Source organism: Eschrichtius robustus, chromosome 19 (assembly GCF_028021215.1).
Source record: "Eschrichtius robustus isolate mEscRob2 chromosome 19, mEscRob2.pri, whole genome shotgun sequence".
NCBI lineage: Eukaryota > Metazoa > Chordata > Mammalia > Artiodactyla > Eschrichtiidae > Eschrichtius > Eschrichtius robustus.
Genome location: NC_090842.1, coordinates 997,963 through 1,019,375, shown reverse-complemented (window position 1 = coordinate 1,019,375; position 21,413 = coordinate 997,963). Strand labels below are relative to the sequence as shown.

The following is a 21,413-nucleotide window of genomic DNA, read 5'->3' as shown; positions in this document are numbered from 1 at the left end:
TGTGCGTGGCGTCGTCTCTGCCTGTGGCCACGCTGACCCGCCCCGCCCTGCCCCACCCCGCCCCTGCCCGGCGTGGACAGCTCTCCCCACCCCGTCCTCCTGTGCTTGCGCCACGCCTCACATCCGGGGTGCTGGCTGCGCTTAGCAGAGGAAACAGGGAAAAGCACATCCGCTCCGTCTTCCTGAAAGCCTTCCTCTCAGACATCCTCCTCATAGTCAGACTCAGAAAAGAGTTCATACAAACCAGATCACACCTCTGGTGCCTTGCTGTGTTGGACGAGGTTTTCTGCAAGTAACTCAGCCGGAATTAAACAGCCTCTACTCTGTATGGTTTTGGAAACACACTGTTCAGAAGCGTTCTGGAGTGGCAGCTCCGACCCGCCCTTCACCAGCCTCCGGAGAACCTGTCTCCTTTTCCACGTGAACGGATAAAAGGTTCCCAGAGTGTCCCCTTGGTTCTTCACTGGCCAACACACATCTAACTGTAGTCAGTGGAGGGACCACGCCACCTCCTGACACCTCCTCCGCAGTACACCACGCAGGTGGGCCGGGTCTGCCTCCACACGTTCCCCATGGCTGTGGCTGGAAATGATTTCCTATCAGTGCTTGAAACTGTGAACTCCAAGCTCTCTTCCAGTTTTCCTCTACAAAACTGGGCTGTCTCAGACTGAGGAATGGCATGTCAGAGCCTGACTCAGGACAGCTGCTGAATCTCAGGGCTATCTGGGAACTCATCAGCAATGCTTCCATAGAAATTTAAAGATTATCCGGAAGTTAAATTTTTTAAAAAACTCCTGACTGCCTGCTCCCAAGATGGAAACTCCAGACAAGGAGCCATGGGACGCTCGACCCTCCTGCTCCCAGATGCAAAGGCCCTGAGTCTGTGGCGCCCAGGCAGTGGACGCCGAGCAGACCCACGAGTGCTGGGCCCCGACCTCGCCGCGTCCAGACCAGGAGGGCACGTGGAGGGCCGGTCCAGGCCTCGAAAGCTGATGTCACCAAGTGCCCCGCGTCGGCTCTGGCCTTTCCTGGGAAGCCCTGCATGAGCTGCCCAGAGGCTGGGGCCAAGAGGGGGGCCTGCTCCTCCAGGGCCTCGGCGCCCATGGCGGCCCCCCCAGGCGCACCCCCAGCTTCTGGAAACACCTGCAGACCCTGCGGCTCCTCTAGCGCCTCCTGCTCCGCTGTTGTCGTCGGCGTGAAATTTCAACACTACAACCGCGTGCACGTCTCCGACCCGGGCTCTGGCACGTCCCTGCCACCAGGAGACACTCGCCACTGCCGTCATTTTGGGCGTGATCCACCAGCTGATGGAGGAGGCCCGCGCCTCACCAGGACGTCCGTGTTGGCAGCTGGCCCCGAGTGCCAGGTCTCCACTCACTCCTGAGGAGGGACAGGGCTCGACGGGCCCAGGTCCGCCCCAGCTGTGTCCCGGTCTCACAGGCACACTTCTGTCCTCTTCCCTAGTTGCCCAGCGGGACCCCTCCCTGAGGCTACCCAGCCCCTCGGGCTCCACACCACCCTGCACCCCTCCGCTGGGCAGCCTCTCCTTCCCGCCTGCCTGTCCTGGGCCCGGAGAGACGTCCATTCAGAGGGGCTGGCAGGACAGACATCCTTGTCAAGAGGCCTCGTGTCACAACGAGGCGTGTTCCTCCCCAAAGGCGCTCTGAGTGCCGCGGGCAGACCCAGCCCCTCGGGCACCGCAATAAGCGACTGCCCCGACCATGGATGGCATCCTCCTCCTTCCCGACACAACACGACCCTGCGAGTCCCTCTCCGTGGGCAAGAGGCGCTACGCTCGGGGAAGAGGCTCCCTCCAAACTAACCCTGAGGAAGATGGGTGGCTGCACCCCTGCCACACCCGCCGTGCAGCAAACTCCTGCCTGTGCGAGTGACAAGCTAAAAAGCAAGACACGAGGGGGAATCTGAAGGCAACTTTACTGGCCTCATGGGGATCAAAGCTGGAACCTGAGTGGAAAAGGCCACGGCACCGTGGGCCCCAAATCCACGGACAGGGAGAGCCCGGCCCAGCAGCTCCAGGAGGGAACGCAATGGGGCGGGATGAGGGCCCACCGCCTGCCGACCTGTGCCAGCCACCCCCCCCACCCCCACCCCCCACCCCAGCGGCCTGGTCCCCACAAGCTGCAACCACAGGGGCAGAGAAGGCACCCGGGAGGGAGGCTGAGAGCGCGGCCCGCAGCAGGAACCACCACCCCAGCCCCTCACAGCGGGGCCCGGAGGGACACACACACACGAGAGCAGGGCGAGCAGGGGCTACAAAAGAGACAGAGTCAGCAGCAACCCTGGCTTCAGGAGAGTCTAGAAAAATTCAGAGACAGAAGAAAAGACTCATAAATTTTAAAACGAGAGAAAACGCTAAGTCCTAGAGAAGCGATCCAGAAAGCCCAGTATCATAGCAAGGCAGAGACACTGCCCGAGGAGGAACAAGAGACAACAGCCCAGGACAGGACCGCAGCCAAAGGGCAGGAGCCCACTGAGCCCCGCCTCTCCCGCACAGGGGCCTCAGTGCAAGGGTCCCAAAAAACGATTTTCAGACTCAAACACCAAATGTAGCCACACTAGCAACCAGGGTAACAGCAAAAGAAAGGCACTTCCAAGCCTGCAGAAAAGCCCCCCTGCCCCTCCCCCTCCTGCAAGCCTGGGGGTGGGGGGTTGGTCAAGGGCAGCCGCAGGCACAGCCCAGCCTCTCCCGCCGGATCAGAGCTGAGCTCCAAGAACGGTCTGAATTTAAATCCTTGGGGGACAAAGAAAATCAAGACTAATATTTTGTAACCCAGAAAAACTGCGTGGAATTAGAATTTGTGTGTCCATAAGTAAGGTCTCCCTGGACAGAGACCACACCCAGAGCACTATCCTGGGCTCCACAAGGGACTGTGGCCTATCGGTGTCACCCGAGGGCCCCAGGGCGCCCCAAGCCCTCTCTGGCCAGCGTGGCCCAGCACCCGCTGTCACATGGCTGCGGTGAGCCAGCCAGCGTCCCTATTGCTGCCTCGATAAAGCAGCAAACATCGTCCACTCTGTCCCTCTGCAAACCCTACTCCCTGTCCTCCTGACACTCTGAGCAGTCGGACGGTGGGGCTGGCGGGACCGCACTGGGCTCTGGAAGAGCCGCTGCGGCGGGGCTGTGGCCACACCGGCTGCGTTTTCATGGGGCACAACTGCTGCTTGAAAGACTCTCCCAGACAAGCTATGATTATTAAGGACTGGTAGGCGTTTTCTCAAAAATGAACAAACTGAGGCCATCGCCTCAAGGAAAACTAACAGTAGTTATGGCCAGCAATAAAATTTGAGCTTTCACATGAATTCTGGGAAACTTGTACCCCTTCCATTAGCTTCCTAGCACCCAGCCTGAAGACGGGTCAAATGAGGTTGGTGGTGAGCACGGACCATCCACACTGGGGAGACCCACACACCTCAGGGGACCAGTGCTTCACAAGGGAGCCCCCAGGGTCTTCAGATCCCCCGAGTCCAGTCGGAGGAGAACCCACCCTCACGTGGAGGCTCCCAGGCGACTCCCTGTTCCCTATACGTGTCTGTGAGAGGCTGGATCGTTTTCAGACACTTTAAGCAAAACCGCAGAATGCAACAGATGGCGTAGAGGTGCCAGGTACTAGAAAGAGCTGCAGCTATATGAAACAATGCCACTCTTCTCACTAAACTTCTGTTTTCTTTTATAAAATAGTTACTTTTCAGTAAAAGTTCAGTAAAGTTTACTGTGGGGTCCTCACTGTGAACCCCCAGGTGTGTAAGGGACTCAGGGCCCAGCAGCTGAGCACCAGTACAGAGGCTCCCGGGCAGAGGGAACCCAGCTGGAAGTACCTGCTGTCAGGAAACAATGAGTGCAAACCAGGAGCAGGGGCTGGGAAACCATAAAATGACTCCTGTACGGAAGCCCAAATTGGCGTAAGAAAAAAAAGGAAAAGGTCTTTAAAAAAGAAAGAACTTGGAACTTCCCTGGTGGTGCAGTGGTTAAGAATCCGCCTGCCAATGCAGGGGACACGGGTTCGAGCCCTGGTCCGGGAAGATCCCACATGCCGCAGAGCAACTAAGTCCGTGCGCCACAACTACTGAGCCTGCACTCTAGAGGCCACAAGCCACAACTACTGAGCCCACGTGCCACAACTACTGAGCCTCTGCTCCAAAGCCCATGTGCCACAAACTACTGAAGCCCGCGCGCCTAGAGCCTGTGATCCGCAACAAGAAGCCACCGCAATGAGAAGCCCGCGCACTGCAACGAAGAGTAGGCCCCGCTCACCACAACTAGAGAAAGCCCGTGCGCAGCAGCAAAGACCCAATGCAGCCAAAAATAAATGAATCAATCAATCAATCAATCAATAAATCTTCCTTCCCAAAAAAAACAGAAAGAACTCATGCTAATAAACTTAAAATGAAAAGGAAAGGACCTCAAATTGCATAAATAAATACTAATTTAAAAACTTAAAGTCAAAGTTAAAAAGCTGAAGAACGTACTGACACAGCCTGATGCTGACAAGGGCCAACCGACAGGCCAAGCGCATGTGCACGGTGACCCGTGTTCCGACCAAGGAGCCCCCCACCTGCGCCCCCCCGGCAGAGTCCACGCAGAGAAATGAAGGCGATTCCCACTCACCCCCACAAAGAACCCAAGTCCAGACACTGCAGACCAGAGGAGAACAGGCTGCTGGACAACAGGGTAGAGAAACACCTTCACAACCTCAAGGTAAAGAAAGAGCCCGCACAACCGGAAACACTAACCATAATGGCAAAGTCTGAAAATTCTGACACTTCATTTTTAAATTTTATTTATTTATTTATCTTTGGCCGCGTTGGGTCTTCGTTGCTACGCGCGAGTTTTCTCTAGCTGCGGCGAGCGGGGGCTACTCTTTGTTGCGGTACATGGGCTTCTCATGGCGGTGGCTTCTCTTGTTGCAGAGCATGGGCTCTAGGCGTGCGGGCTTCAGTAGTTGTGGCACGTGGGCTCAGTAGTTGTGGCTCACAGGCTCTAGAGCACAGGCTCAGTAGTTGTAGCTCACGGGCTTCATTGCTCCGTGGCATGTGGGATCTTCCCGGACCAGGGCTCGAACCCGTGTTCCCTGCATTGGCAGGCGCCACCAGGGAAGCCCAGATTCTACCACTTTAAAAACAACAAGTTTGGTTCATTAAAGGTCACCTTCCCACAAAAGAGAAGAGAGTATTTCCTACACACATAACTGACAAAAATCTCTTATCCAGCATCTATAAAGAGCTCCCACAAATCAGTAAGGAAAAGAGAAAACGTCCACTACAAAAGATGGAAGTGAGACTCAGGCCTTTCACAGAAGAGGAAATCCAGATGAAAAAATGATCAGCTTCTTTAACCAACAGGAAAATGCAAACAAAAACCAAAATAAGCTACAGAACATCAGCGAAGATGCAGAGCAGAGGAAACGACGCACCCTGATGGGAGCGCGAGCAGAGCCACAGGACCCACCGCGCACGCACGTGCGCCCAACAGCCCACAGCTCCTGGGGCGACACCCAGAGGCCACTCCAGCGCAGGATGCAGGCCTGTACCGCATGCCCCAGCGGCCCCTGTGGGAGCCTGCAACAACCCAACCATCTCACAAGTCAAGGCAAAAAAAAGGTACATTGTATGCTTCCCTAAGTTTCTGAAAACAGTGCTGAGGGATGCACGCTCAGCGGACAAGACTATTAAAAACATCAAGCGGTGACTATTGTAAACGTCTGGAGGAGGGTGGGATGGGCAGTCATGCCTGGGAGTGTGACCTGGAGTTTTCTACACCAAGGTCACATGGGTGTTTTTTTGTGAGAATGAAATTGTACATTTTTATTTTGCAGACTTTTGGATATTATGTTACATTTCACAATAGTAAAGTTTAAAACACAAGGTATGTACCAGCTACACCTGGCAGGCGCTTAGAAAGTGGAGGGCTAGTTACCAGACCCTGTCCCAGGACGGTCTCCCTTCACGGGGCCCCACGCCCTGTGCAGAAGTGCAGCTCCCTGGACACAATGGGGCAGCAGCTCAAGGCTCCAGCCTGTGGCGAGACCCCCCCCCCGTCCCTTGCACAGAGCACACAAGCCACTGTAACTGCGGCCAGAATGGAAATGAAAACCTGATCAATTAACGGTGAACACACAGCTCTAGAAGCTGGGGGTGAAGGCGGCTAAAAACAGAGGAGGAAAAAGATGTCTTAGAGAGAAGGGACCAAGCTGCAGAATAAATGCGGGGAGAAGACAGGGAAAGGCCGGCACCCCGAGAGCCCCACAACCTGGTGACCAAGAGCACAGCAAGGGACGAGTCCACACACCTCCACGGCCGCTCCACGGAGACAAAAGCACAAGCCAGAGAAAGAGCAGACTGAGAACCCAGAGGAGGACAGCCCTGGGGAGGGACAGGATGGGAAAAGTGGCCCTGGGCGGGCACTACACCCACCCACCAGGCGGCTGCGGGACAAAAGGGGGGAAGATCCAGCACCGGGACCAGAGGGGGCCCCACAGGGTCACCACATGGAGAAGGCGACTAGAGAGGCCGGTGCGGCTATGCTGGTGTCAGAAACATGCAAACCTGGCTCTGCGTTTGAAAGCCGATCAAGGCAATCCACCACATTAACAGGCCAAAGAAGAAGAATCACACAATCCTAACAACTGGTGCAGAAAAAGTATTTAACAGATATCAAGGCTCACGATGGAGACTCTCGGCGCAACAGGGTCCAGAGAACCCCTCAGAGCGAGCAGGAGGTGGACAGCATCGTCGGCCAGCATCACCCCTAACGGTGGGACACGGGACACGGCCGCCCTCCCACCACTGCTTCTGGACATCTTGCTGGAAGCACCAGCCAGTGAATGAGGAAGCAAGGAAATAAAAGGCAAACAGACTGGAAGGGAAGAAATAAAACTTTCTATGTGATAATGATGTGACTGTCTAACTAAAAAATTGCAAGGAATCTACCAAACTCCTTGAAACAGTGAGCTCAACAAGGTTGCAGAATACCAGATCGACACACGAAAATCCACCACATGTCTACGAATCAGCAAGAACATGTGGAAACAGAAATAAAACACAATACCACTTACAAGTGCGTCAAATAAAAATGAAATACTCAGGTATAAATCTTAAAAAAAAAGTATGAAAACCTGTACAAATTGTAGAAAAATAAAAAGAAGAAGAAAATCTTTAAGACCTCGGGCTAGGCAAACAGTTCTTAGACACGACACCAGAAGTACCGTCCATTCACAAAGGGAAAAACTGGTCAACTGTATCTCAGCAAAATTAAAACCTTCTGCTCAGTGAAAGACCTAGTTCACAGGATGAAAAGGCAAACTGCAAATCACAAGTCAAAGGACTCGTATGAATAAAAAATAAACAACAATCAAAACAACTGTAAACAACAAACATTCAATTACAAAGTGGACAAAAGACGTGAAGAGACATTTCATCAAAGGAGAAACATGAGAGTGAGAGCAACTCTGGGAACGTGCCCTGCAGACACAGCTCACCTACTGGGGGTTTCCAGAACCACACTCAGTCCCACAATTGTTTTAGCATGTTCAATAGCCACTTGTTAGAAAGTGAAATAACACAGAACAGAAAATATCAGGAGGCATCACACACACCATCTCATGAAGAGTTATTTTGTGAACACGTTTCCAGGGTGTCTGTTAAGGGCAAAGACAGAAATAGACTGTTTTTCTAAATGATGAGAAGCTGTCAGGACACTTCAGAAACACTGACCTAAGTAGTTAAGGACACAAATCTGTAACTTTTCTATACACTAATAATGAACTATCAGAAAGAAAAAGCAAAAAAAAAAAAAAAATCCCATTTTGAAGTGCATCAAAGAGAATAAAATACTGGGTTGGCCAAGAAGTTCATTCAGGTTTTTCCATAACATCCTACAGAAAAACCCGAACGAACTTTTTGGCCAACCCAATACCTAGTCATAAACTTAACTATGGAGGTGAAAGATCTATACTCTGAAAACTATAGAACACTGATGAAGGAAATTTGAAGATGATGCAAAGAAACGGAAAGATATCCCATGCTCTTGGGTTCGAAGAATTAATACTGTTAAAATGGCCATATTACCCAAAGCAATCTACAGATTTAATGCAATCCCCGTCAAAATATGTCTGACATTTTCCACAGAACTAAAACAAATAATCCAATCCTAAAATTTACATGGAACCACAAATTTTGCCTAATTGCCAAAGCAATCTTGAGGGAAAAAAGAACAAAGTTGGAGGTATCATGCTCCCTGACTTCAGACCATACTATAAAGCTCCAGTAATCAAAACAGTATGGTACTGACACAAAAACAGACACTTAGGGACTTCCCTGGTGGCGCAGTGGTTAAGAATCTGCCGGCCAATGCAGGGGACACGAGTTTGAGCCCTGGTCTGGGAAGATCCCACATACCGCAGAGCGACTAAGCCCGCGAGCCCCAACTACTGAGCCCACGTGCCACAACTACTGAAGCCTGCGCACCTAGAGCCAGTGCTCCACAACAAGAGAAGCCACCGCAATGAGAAGCCCATGCACAACAATGAAGAGTAGCCCCCGCTCACCGCAACTAGAGAAAGCCTGTGTGCAGCAACAAAGACCTAACACAGACAAAAATAAATTAATTGATTTAAAAAAAATAGATACTTAGATCAATGGAACAGGACAGAGACCCGTGCACCTATGGTCAATTAATCTACCGCAAAGGGGACAAGAATATAAATGGAGAAAAGACAGCCCCTTCAATAAATGGCGCTAGAAAAACTGGACAGCTACATATAAAAGATGAAAGATTAGAACATTTCCCCACACCATATACAAAAATAAACTAAATTTGGATTAAAAGATCTAAGCGTAAGACCACAAACCATAAAACTCCTGGAAGAAAACATAGACAGAACTTTCTTTGACATAAATCATAGCAATATTTTTATTGGCTCTGTCTCTGAAGGCAAAAGAAATAAAAGCAAAAATAAACAAAGGGGATCTAATTAAACTTAAAAGCTTTTGCATAACAAAAGAAACCATAAAAAAGACAACCTACTGAGTGGGAGAAAACACTTGCAAATGATACAACGGAAAAGAGGTTAATATCCAAAATATATAAACATGAACTCCCTCGCGGTCCAGTGGTTAGGACTCTGCGCTTTCACTGCTGAGAGCGCGGGTTCAATCCCTGGTCAGGAAACTAAGACCCCACAAGCCTCGTGGCGCGGCAAAAAAATATATATGTGAGTGTGTGTGTGTGTTTGTGTCTGTGTGTATGTGTGTGTATATATGCGTGCGCGCACACACACACACACCATGTAGATACAGCTCACACACTCAAAATATCAAAAAAACAAACCAACCCAATCAAAAAATGAGCAAAAGACCTGAATAGACATTCTTCCAAAGAAGACACATAGATAGCCAACAGGCACATGAAAAGATGCTCAACATCGCTAATTATTAGAGAAATGCAAATCAAAACCACAATGAGGTATCTCCTCACACCGGTCAGAACGGCCGTCACCAAAGCCTACAAATTACAAACGCTGGAGATGGTGTGGAGAAAAGGGAACCCTCTTTACACTGCTGGTGGGAATGTAAATTGGTGCAGCCACTATGGAGAACAGTATGGAGGTTCCTTAAAAAACTAAGAATAGAGCTACCATATGATCCAGCAATTCCACTCCTGGGTATATATCTGGAAAAAATGAAAACTGTAATTTGAAAAGATACATGCACCTCAATGTTCACAGCAGCACTATTTACAATACCCAAGACATGGAAGCAACCTAAGTGTCCATCAACAGATGAATGGATACAGAAGATGTGGTGTTTATACACACAATGGAATATTACTCAGCCATAAAAAAGAATGCAATTTTGCCATGTGCAGCAACATGGATGGATTTGGAGGGCATTATGCTAAGTGAAATGAGTCAGACAGACAAAAACACACACTGTATGAGATCACTTATATGTGGAATCTAAAAAATACAACAAACTAGTGACTATAACAAAAAGAAGCAGACTCACAGATACAGAGAACAAACCAGTGATTACCAGTCGGGAGGGGGAAAGGAGAGGGGAAAGATAGGGGGAGGGGATTAAGAAACACAAACTACTATGTATAAAATAAATAAGCTACAAGGATATATTGTACAGCACAGGAAATTATAGCCAATATCTTATAATAACCTTAATAGGAGTGTAATCTGCAAAAATACTGAATCACCTGAAATATATATAACATGGCAAATCAACTATACTTCAGTGAAGAAAAAAAAGAGCCCTGGGTTTGCGGTTGGATATATCTGTTTCTCTATCTATAAAATATGGAAGTAAACCTTCCTCATGTTAAGAGCTCAGGATGATACCTGACACCTGCCCAGGGCTCCATCAGGGACCACTGATGTCTCTCAGGCTGGGGAGGTGGGGGCTGAGGATGGAGCCCTTGAAGCCAGTGTTCCTCCAGGGCACTTCCAGATGCTTCTCCTGAAGGAACACCTGGTTATGGGCTTCTGCCTGAGCGCCAAGGTGTGCCCCCCTCTCCGAGGAACCAGTCTCCTCCTGCCATCACCTCCCTGCCCCCAAAGGGTGAGGTCCCGCCACTTCCAGCGAAGAGCCACAGCCGCGGCAGTGACAAGGGGCGGGCAGGCACAGGCTCCGCCCACTGTCCTCACGGTGGTTTATCGCCTGCGTCTGCCCCAGGCCTGCACGTGCAGATGGTGGGGAGCAGACACGCAGCGGCCGGTGGCTGGACGCTGCCTCTGCCGTGCATCTCTGTGAATGCAACCGTGGACGTGCCCCCCTCTGCCTGATGACACCCGTGGGTAGATCTTTCATCAGTTTCTAAATTAAGAAGTGATGGCGACGTCACAGGAAACTCGACACTTTTTCTGCCAGTTGGTTCGAAAAAGCCTTAACTGTTACTTCGATAATGGGTTTCTGGCCACGTGACCATGCAGCCAGGAGGCTTGAAGACTCAGAACCACCATCCTCAGGGGCAGTGAAGGCCCAGGCCAAGGACACTGCCTCCACCAGAGCCTGAAGCAGCCCGGCTGAATGCACACACACGCAAAAGCACACGGCACACTCACCCCTGAAGGCTGGACAGCCAGGCCCCGTGTGAAAATGCTACCCCCTCCCCACTTCCCGGCACCGTCCCACAGGGCTCAAATAAGAGCCACCACCACCGTGGGAACCCAAACTTCCACGAGGCTGGAGGCACCCTGCCTACAAAGGTGCCTTCCCAGGAAAGGGAGGGGGCCGTGGCTGACGTGGCCCTGTGGGTCCTCCCACTCTGCACAACCCTCAGCACCTCCGTGTCCCCCCAGGATGGTCTATGTGGCCAGAAAAGCCAAAGGACAGGTGACAAAAGGATTTTGTACAAGTGTAACATTTTGGATATAAAGGGACATCTTCCCATCAGGAAACCGGACAGATGGATGGAGACACCAAGCAGAGCATCAAGGTCAAAGTCGCGGTGCTCGCACACCTCCTGCTGCGCAGGTGCATCCAGGAGAGGGACCCCGGGTGTCTCCTCCCTCCTCCGGTCTCGGCCCGGTGCCCACACAAGGGCAGCTCTGAGCAGGGGCTCGTTTCAGGAGACCGGGGCGCCACGTGTCCTGTCCTGCAGCCCACGCCCCGCAGTGTGTCCCACAGCACGTCCTCACCGAGGACGTGAGACGCCCAGGCCCCGCTCCTCCAAAACTGCTTTTTAAAAAAGGTTGTTCACATCAGCCTGCTGGGCCACACGCTCTTACGGGCGCACGTGGCCCATGTGGCTGGCGGCCCCACAGCTGGTTATCGGCTCCGCATGTGCAGGCGCGGGTGTGTGTGCGCAGGCGCGGGTGTGTGTGCGCACTCGCAGCGTCTTCAGAAGGACTGCCGCTCGGCCTCTGAGCCAGCCCAGGAGGGCGCCCTGGCCGGCCGCCAGAGCCGGAGAAGGCTTCCTCCCCTCCCCTCCCCTCTGTTCTCAGCCCACAGCACAAGCCCGGGCCCAGTGACCGCAGCCCCCGAGGCACACCTGCCGCCGGACATGCTCGGTGCAGCAGCGTCACAACGTGGCCCCGCGGTGTCACAGGACAAGCACCAGCACCCGCCTCAGGGTGGGCGATGTCCCCAGACGCGTCCTCCGCTGGGCCCCATGACACACTGTCCCCTGGAGCCCTGCACGTCCACCTGTCCGGGCCGGGCACCGCCGAGGCCGCTCACCCCATCGTGTGCTGCTGCGGTTTCCCCGGGACACAGCCCACCCCAGCCCGGTCATCTGTCACAGGGGACACAGCGGCTAAACTCACACAGCAGCCTGGAAAAGACCTGTCTGTGCTGCCAACACTGTGTCCACCATACTCTCTGGTTCCTGAAACAGAAAGTCTTCTGCAGAAAAAGGTTACCAAAAGAACGATCCTCTCCACTTCCCTTACGTTTAAATAATCGGCTGGTAATTTCCCTCTTTGAATGGCAAGTTTGCCAAGGGGACGCTTGGAGCAAAACAAGCCTAATTAGTAACAACTGAATCATCCAGAAATAAACCCATAATGAAGCCACCTCCTTTGTCCCAGAAGTCACCATCACCTGGCCTGTGCCCGGAGTCTCGTCAGACTTGGGAATGAAAAACCAGGGAGGGACGCGTGTCCACGGTTCCCGACGCTTCACCTTGGAACTTGAGCAGAGGGGTGTTCCGGTAACTGCTCGGGGCAACTACACTCACTGCGACCTTCTTCTGAACAGGTTTCCCCGCACCCGAAACAAGTAACTCTAAACACACACCCCAGTCACAAGTCCTGTTTGTAGTGAAGGTCGGCCACGTTTCACGTGCTGCTGCTGTGTGCCTTTGTGACAACGGGGGGCGTGGGCCTCATGGCGGGCAGGTGGAGGTCATGGCCCTGCCGCCTCCAGGGTCCCGGGAGCACAGGGCACCACTCCCAGGTCTCCCAGCCCTTCCTGGGCACTGGCACCGCCCACTCGGAGCACAACACACGCTGACCCTCGCCCTGGACCCACCTCCTCCCCAGACTGCTCACTTCGGCAAAAACCAACAAAAAGCCTCTCCTGGACGGAGCAGCAGGGCTCCTGGAGAAACTGAGCGGTTTTTCCTTAGTAAGAGGGCACGGAGAGAATATATTGAAAATGCATTTACCCAGACACCCTACTTCCTGTGGGAGGGAGCCTTGTGCACGACAGCCGCGAACTGCAAAGCACGTGTCCGCGAGGGAGCGGCGCCGGGTGCACCGTGCCCACAGGGCAGCGCTGCTCAGAGGCAGGCCCCCCACCGTGGAGTCCCCGCCGCGTCACGGAAGTGCCCTCTCAGTGGCGTTGAGAGTCCCAGGGGTGGGCACACTTACACTGTACACCTAAGACCTGTGCATTTGTTCACGTCTACATTACATCTGAAAGAGGAAAGAGAAAAGCTACACGGTTACCTCAAGGAAACACCAGCAGTGGGCTGAACGGGAGGCCCGCTCCCAAAGATCTTGCCACGCAGCACTTGTGAGCGTGACCTTATTTGGGATAAGGTAACTAAGTGAAGGACCTCAAGATGAGACCTTCCTGGATACTCGGGGCAGACCCTCACCCCAACGGCAAGCGTCCTCGTGAGAGAAGCGAGACAGTGCCGCGGCCACGAGCCGAGGAAGGCGTGGGCCACCAGGAGCTGGAGGAGACCGGGGGTGCTGCCCAGGAGCCTGGGGAGGGAGTGTCCCGCCAGCACCGCAACCTACAATTCTGCCTCCAGAACCGTGAGGACGCACTTCTGCTGCCTCCACCACCCAGCGCGTGGCGGCTATTACAGCAGCCCCAGGAACCAGCACAACATCTACGCAAGACAAACTCGTGGAGCGTCCTACGACTGGCCACTTGCTCCCCAAAGCCAAGATAAACGACCTCCCCCTGTGTCCTGCAGACCAACAAAGGCTGCACCCCGCTCTCCACCTTGCTTGGCGTGGCCCCTCGGACCCCTAAGGGAAGGCGGCACACCAGCTTCAGGGGTCACCTCCACCCCGAGGAGGGGCCCCAGGCCTGGATCGCTGGCTGCTCCCCTCACCCAGGGAAATGGGCTCTGAGCGTGGTGGCTCCATGCCAGGGAAGAAGGCTCATCACAGAAACCGGGATTTGTTCACAGTAAACTCAACAAGGGCTCAGTTGAGCCCAAGGCAAAAAGCTGGTGGGCACTTGCTGCCCCTCCCTGGAGAGGAGGGTGGCTGGGAGGGGAGCCAGAGGGGCCCTCCTAACAGTCCTCACACCGCCAGTGCAGGCTTTCCTCCCTGCTGGGCCCACCAACAGTGCTGACACCTGTAAACGGTGATACAAGTACCCACGTGACACCCTCAACACTGCCCCTTAGGTTGCGATGCCTGAAATATTTACTCTCTGGCCCTTTAAGAAAAAGACACCCAACCCTGTGCTAAACCAAGGCACTGACAGACACAGTAAAAAGCAGCTCATATCAGCAGTCACGGAGAAAAAGCCTGTTTCCACACAACAGCTCTGAGATCTGAAATGGAAAGGTAAAACCAGTTACAAGATAGGAGGATCTCACTTTTGCTAAAATATAACATGTAATAATAAAATACAATTCATCCACGAAACAAGACTCCAGAAGCTAGTGACACAGGGACCCCTGCGGGAATGTACTTTCAGTCTTATTTGTATTTTATGATTTTCCACCATGCACATACACTGCCTCTATCATTTGATTACAGAATCAAACATATGGAATTGCAAACTGCATCCACAAACCTTACTTAACATTTCATGTTTTACTAATCATTTTACCTACATGATCTGGAAAAACCCCACGAGTTTTGTCCTAGGACAGATATTTCACAGGGTGAAAAACGGAATCCGCACGGTGGGAACAACACGCCCAGAACTAGCAAGCGGGATGCTCGGAGAGTCCAGAGTAGAACCCACGTTCCACCTAGAAACTCCCTCCAGGGCCACCGTCACAAGTCCCGTTCACTCAGGATCAGAACAGAAGGTGAGGTCTGACCACTGTGGTGAAAGCCTGGACTGGATCATGAAAGGACCCGGTGGGCTTCCCCTGGACACAACCAAAGGCATGACAAGTGGCCAGCTCAGTTCGAACCCTACCACCTGCCAATTAAACACAAAAAACAATCACAAACAAAAAACCTCACCTACGAAACTGTAATAAAAAAATTACAGACTGGGCAGGCCAGTCAACAGGAGCAAACTGAGGTCAAATTCTAAATTCCCAAAGCCCACGGCACACATTGTTTGAGTCACATTTTCACAGTGTCGAGGGTAAAAGCAGTTCTTTTTCAAACCATTCCAGGAATCCGGAGGCCCCTAAATATGTTTAAAATGGGTTATTACATTTTATGACTTCCTCACAGCAAATATTTTCTATCCTTGTCATTTTATAACAAAGTAACAATGGCTAATATTTTCATTAAAATGTAGAAACATACAGAAAAGTATGAGAAATAATGTAAGAAACATTCATGTATCCATTGTCTGTTCATTTTGCCATATTTGGTTTGGAATTTTTTTATATAAAAATATTACATACATAGTTGGAGCCCCTATGAATCCTGCTATCATTCCTCCTCCTCCTCCTCTCCGAAGATCTTGGATTTTGATGCTAGTCATCACCATGCATGTTTTCACACTCATGCTACACGCTACACTGTAAACCTATAAACATGATACGTGATATTTTTACAAGAAACATGTTGCACGGACCTTCGTACACCGTTTCCCCTCCAGATTATGCTTCGGGGATTTATCTATGCTTCTGTTAAATGTAGTTCTACTTTATTATAACTGCAGTGTGGTATTCATTGTCTGAAAGGGAAAAAAAATTCTCTTATTGACTGGCATTTATTTTGTTCCAGCTCTTTGGCAGTACAAACAATGCTACAATGAACATTTGTCTTTACGCTTCTGTACATGTATACCTAAGAGTTTCTTTTAGGGTTCACAACTAGAAATGGAACTGCAAGAAGCTAAATTCTTTTAAAAAACCTGATGCAGCTTCTCACTGCACAGTCATTCACACCATGCCCTCTGTTACTTCTGATGGTGGCATACGTCTTCAGTTGTAAAATTATCAAGAGATCTTGACAGAGAAAGGGGGAAAGGTATTTTGCATGTGACAGAGTCTTTTGTGGAACGCAACTAGGTTCTACCCCAAAAGTCAATAGCCGGGAACCTTCATCTAAATAGAAATTGTAAATTCGAGTGACGATAGGAGACTCTCCCTGGGCCAAACCTCTGAGACGAAGTTCAGGGACAGCTGAGGTGAGGGGACAAGGGTCTGGAGAGCCCTGAGGCTCCAGAAACGGCGCAGGAAAAGTGAGAGGATCCACAGCTTTGAACCCGATCCCCAGGGAGTCCATGACCCAAAGAAGGTTGACAGTTTTCTCTTCCTGAAAGTGCACAGTGACATGGCAGGTGAATAGAAGGCGGCCCCAAATGAAACACGAGGCCGCTTCACTGTACAAATTCAACCTTCAGAGAGACGGAAAAGCCACCGACACACCCGGGGGAGCACCACTCTCATGCACACGACTTCAGGCTCCTTTAACCCAGCGGAAAAACCCATACATCACAACCCAGGTCCTATGACTGCAGTTGTTTATGTGCAATGTTGTAGAAATGTTTAAATGGATATTTCCACTGACAAACATAGGAAGCCCGAGTTGGTCACTGTGTCTCTAAGGAGGTCGGCTGAAAACCACCACAGAAACGAAGCGGGTCCCCTTCTCTCCATGGGAAACACACTGCAGGGAAAGCAACCAGGCAATCAAGCTACAAGGGGGCAGACAACGTGACTGCAACGGGACAGCCTGGGGACCCTTGTGTGAACAGATCCCGCCAAGCGTCCCCCGCCCGGAAGGACTGTGTGGGCAGTGAGACGAGGCTCGTCACCTTGGCAACAGCTCTAAACATATGTGCAGTGATACCAGATGATTCCTGAAAGCTGTAAATGGAGGATAATGGCATAAAAATTCCAGATTAAAGCAAGGACCACCCACCCCCTCCCCTCACTACCCTGCCCACGGCTTAAATCCCACTGGTACCACTCAGAGCAATTCCATGTATGCAAACGTGCTTTTAATCTCCGGATATACCAAACACTGCAAAATTATGTACCTACAGAAGCAAAATATAAGGCCCCCGGATTAATCAGCTTTGTGCAAACTCGTGTACGGACATGAAGTGGCCGCGAGACGGCAGCGTCTACAGCACAGGGCGTGAGCCCACAGCGGCTGCAGTCACCTCAGGGATCTCTGGGCCCTCCCCCACACGGTCACCTGAGCCTCCCCGGGCCCTCGGGGCCAAGGTTCCTAGGACCAACTCAGAGCTGGCTTCAAAGGAAGAGGTGGAAGTGGGGGCAGGCCCACAGCCGGAGGAGACCCGAGGGAGGGTCCGGGCCAGAGAGTCCAAGATTTCCGGCCTCAGAACCCAGTTCCAACTTGGTTTGAAAAACACAGTCCACTTCATCTTCGGAGAGTCTGAGACTTTGGAACCAAATCATGCAGTCCAGGATAAACCAGCAGTATAAGTCGGTGTGCTCTTGACAGGCTTGCAGAGAGGAGGCTGACATGAACCCAACCGAAGGTGTTGAGGGCCTGACTTGGCAGGACTGCCGCATCGTCTCTGGGACTGTCAGCATCCACCCCATCACCTTCGGTCTTCTTCCAGCACGTGATGCGGTGAAGAAGAACATGCTTTTCCCCTTTTTCTTCCCACCACATTTTTAAAGCATCGTACAGAAAACCAGGCAACTAAATCCCCAATCATGAGCTGATATTTTTAAGAGAAAAAACAAACTTGATGTTTTGTGTTGCAAAAACCTATTTATGGGCCCTACAGATACACTTCTCAGGACAGTCATCATTAAAATTAAATACTAAATATTCCAAGGAAAAGAACAATTGCATGTTAAAACGGAGATGATAAAAATGTTCCGAGAAATTGTTTTTACAGAATAAGCAAACCTTCGTTTACTCAGAGTGTCCCCTGCACTGATTTCCCTCCGCATGGCAAAGGGGCGGAAGAAAGGGAGCAGGTGCGAGGCGAGGAGGCCTGGGCCGTCACATGTTTAGAATCCTGGACTCAGGATGCAAAACCAGGAGAAACTGCAGTCACGTCCGTTTGCAAATCTAACTTCCTGAACAGATATACGAAATAACATTTATAAACTCCAGTGCTTTGTTTTAAAGATCCAGCTATTTAAACTGCATCTGTGGCAAATTCTTTCAAAGTAAGTATCAACTCAGATTTGTCTTTTTTGTGAACTTCCTAAAAAGTCACAGTACGCAGGTATTCCTCTGCACAGGGCTGGGGAAAGGGGGCGGGTGCAGGCAAGCCCCGTGTCTCCTCTCGACAACCTGCTACAGAGAGAGGACCTGGTCCCGAATCCACTCCAGGGAGTAAACTCACATGTGTGAAGACGCGTCCATAGGTGCTGCCTGACGAGAAGCGTCCGATAAGCCCTGCACCAGGGTCATTCCCAAAGCTCACTGTTCCTGGTGTTCAAGGAAGCGCCTTGGGCCCTGAGAAAGGGACCCCAAGGCCACGGAAGGCTCCCTCCCCCGTTCTTGCTCCAAAGCTGATGGAGTAGAGGGAAGGCAGGCCTCCGGGAAACTACGACGACAGGGCTGTTTCCGGGCTGTTTCAGGCCAGGGCATCTGCAAGTCAGACCCTCACAACCTGTGGTGTGGTGTGGCCGTGGACCACGCAGCAAACAACCCGTGCTCACTGGCTGAAATCATGAGCAAGCCCTTTAATCCGCATCTCGGTCTCCTTGTGTGTATATCAGGAAAAGAACCACTGTCCTACAGGGCCACGTGGAACCCAGGCAAGTGCGCCGTACACACAGCAACTGTAATTAACGACAACGCCCCACCCCCTTCAGTAAGGGCCTGGGTTTAATGATCCATTTCCAATTACATTTGCACGCTGCTTTACTCTCATATGTCATTTTATTTAGAGCCCCTAACTAGCCTCAGTTGAACAGATGGTGTTGTTTCCACTTTACAAAGGCCGGCAGGGGCTCAGAAAATCACGGGGGTGCCCCGGCAGGGCCTCTGAGGACCATCTCTCAGGGTCACGGCCACAGGGTCAGCAGCTCCAAGCAAACCAACCGACACAGATTTTATCCTCTCGGGGATAAAATAATTCCATCTTCCAAAATTACCCCTGAATAAAGGAGTCTTGTCCTTCCCTTGTCTACAAGCTGCCTCAGAGTCTCGAGGACAAATGCGGGTACTTCTCCGCAGCCCGGAGAAGGTGTCTGGGAGACATCGAGAACCACGGGCAGGAGCGAGGGTCGTGGGCTGGGGGAGGCTCGGCCGAGGCCTGCACACAACAGAGGCCCCGACCCTCAGCCTTATCTTCACCTGCAAGGAAACACCAAAGTCCATTTCTCCAGTTTCATTACGAAGCTCCTCACGAAAGATACCAATAAAGAAGATCATTCAGAAGAAGTGGCAGTTATAGGTGAAAATATATAAACACACACACAACGCAATCGAAACAAGAATGGACACGAAGCGCGAGGAAAGGCAACCTGGGGGGTGTCCCAGGTGGTCTGAAAAGGCTGGCTTGCTACACATCACTCTAATGTCCAAGGTGACCACGAAAAGTGTGTAATTCCCAAATCTGTAGAGGAAATAAAAAGGGAACAGAAAAAGATCTAAAAAGGCAAAATTGGAGAGAAAAAGAGACAGAAAAGTCAGAATAAACAAATACAATGTTAAAGAACTAATGTTTATTAAGTACAAAAGTAAGAGGACTAAGAAATACAGCTAAAAGACGAAGTCTGTCCGACTGGAGAGGAAAAAGCAATCCACCTAGCTCAGAATGAGCAAGGGATATCAAGAACATAACAACCTAGAAGGATTTCGAGAGAAGGAAAGAAAAGATACATTGCTTAAATAGCGAGCAGAGGAACTGAGGCTGCTACACGACCCAACCCAGGAGGTGATGAAGTGTGTCACTACCTCACAGCAGAGGCTCCTTTCACGAGACACAGAAGACAGCCTCAGAGCAAAGAGCAAAAACTGACACAACAGGGAAGACAGAGCCACAATCATAGGAACAGGCTTTAAAGCACCTTTCAGTAGCTAACGGGCCAAGGAGACAAGCCCAGCAAACACTAGAACACAAGCGACTGGAACACAATAGCCAGCTTGATCCAATGAGCACACACAAAACATCCCAGCCAGTAATCGCACAATGCCCATTCTTTTCAAGGACATGGGACAATTGGTCATGAAAACTGGCCACACACAGCCCAGAGAGCAGTCTAACAAATCTGAAAGGACCAACTTCTTACACCACAATACAGTTTAGATGGGGGGCGGAGAGACCACGGACATCTTAAATCTGAGAATTAAGAAATGCACTTCTAAGGACGAGGGTCAGAAAGGAAATCAGAGTGGGAATTAAAAGCCTTCAAAACTGGGGATGACAAAACGCTACACAGTAAACTGGGAAACACCAGTATAGTGGTTCTTAGAGGAAAACGTATTTATTTCCAAAAGGTATCTCGATAAAGAGGCTTTCAAATCAGAATAATATACCTAAAAGCACAGAAGGAACATGTGATAGGTAATTACACAAAACCAATAAAAAGCAAACGTATAACAGAGCCCAAAGTCAAAGGTGGGTTTTCATTTTAATGACCCATAAAATAGGCAAGCTAAAAGGCACAGGACGAGGTACTAGTGCAACAGGAGAGCAGGAAGGCAGGACCATAAAGGGAGGGCTTTGTGGGCAGCAGCAGGGGCAGGAGGTCTCTCCGTGGTCCACGCAGTAGACAAGACAGGGCTTACTGACACGGAAGGCGGCAGTCACTGACTGTAAAGAGGGGATTCTATAAAATTACTAAGTATACACTACACACTCTTATCAGGTCAGTCAGGGTCAGCCAGAGACACAGACACACATACTAAGGGACTTACTGCAAGCAATCGGCTCGCAGGGTGGCAAGCAGGGCCCCGCCGTGGGATCAAGCCACCTTTACTCCAGCCACTGGCCACTGGCAAGCACCCCACAGCAGCACCTGGACTGCGTGGGCTACCTGGGCCCCAGAGCCTCCCACACACAATGCACGCATGCACACGTGTAAGCACACACACACACAGAAGATCTCTTCTCCCGGCAGTGAAAACGTGGTGTTGTATGCTTTATTTTTCCTTATCAGTATTTCCTAATTTTCCACAAGGCAGAGTATTGCTTCAGCAGTAAAAGTTATTTCTAAAAAGAGAACAAAAGAGGTGCCAGCATCAGCCTACTTGCACTTGGCATAGGAGAGGACTCAGCTGTTCACACTGCAGTACCTGCAGCCACTGCGGGGACCCCTAAAACCTGCTCATGAGACTGAGGGAGCGCCTTCCGTTCTCACTTTGTAGAGTGTTTTTTATTGTGAATGCGTATGGAATTTT

General features: G+C 51.0%; 1 protein-coding gene across 14 annotated transcripts in view; it reads right to left on the bottom strand.

The window, feature by feature from the left end:
• Window positions 1-21,413, bottom strand: part of ANKRD11 (ankyrin repeat domain containing 11) — a 166,037-nt gene that overhangs the window by 32,493 nt on the left and 112,131 nt on the right. The gene's annotated exons all lie outside the window — the stretch shown is intronic.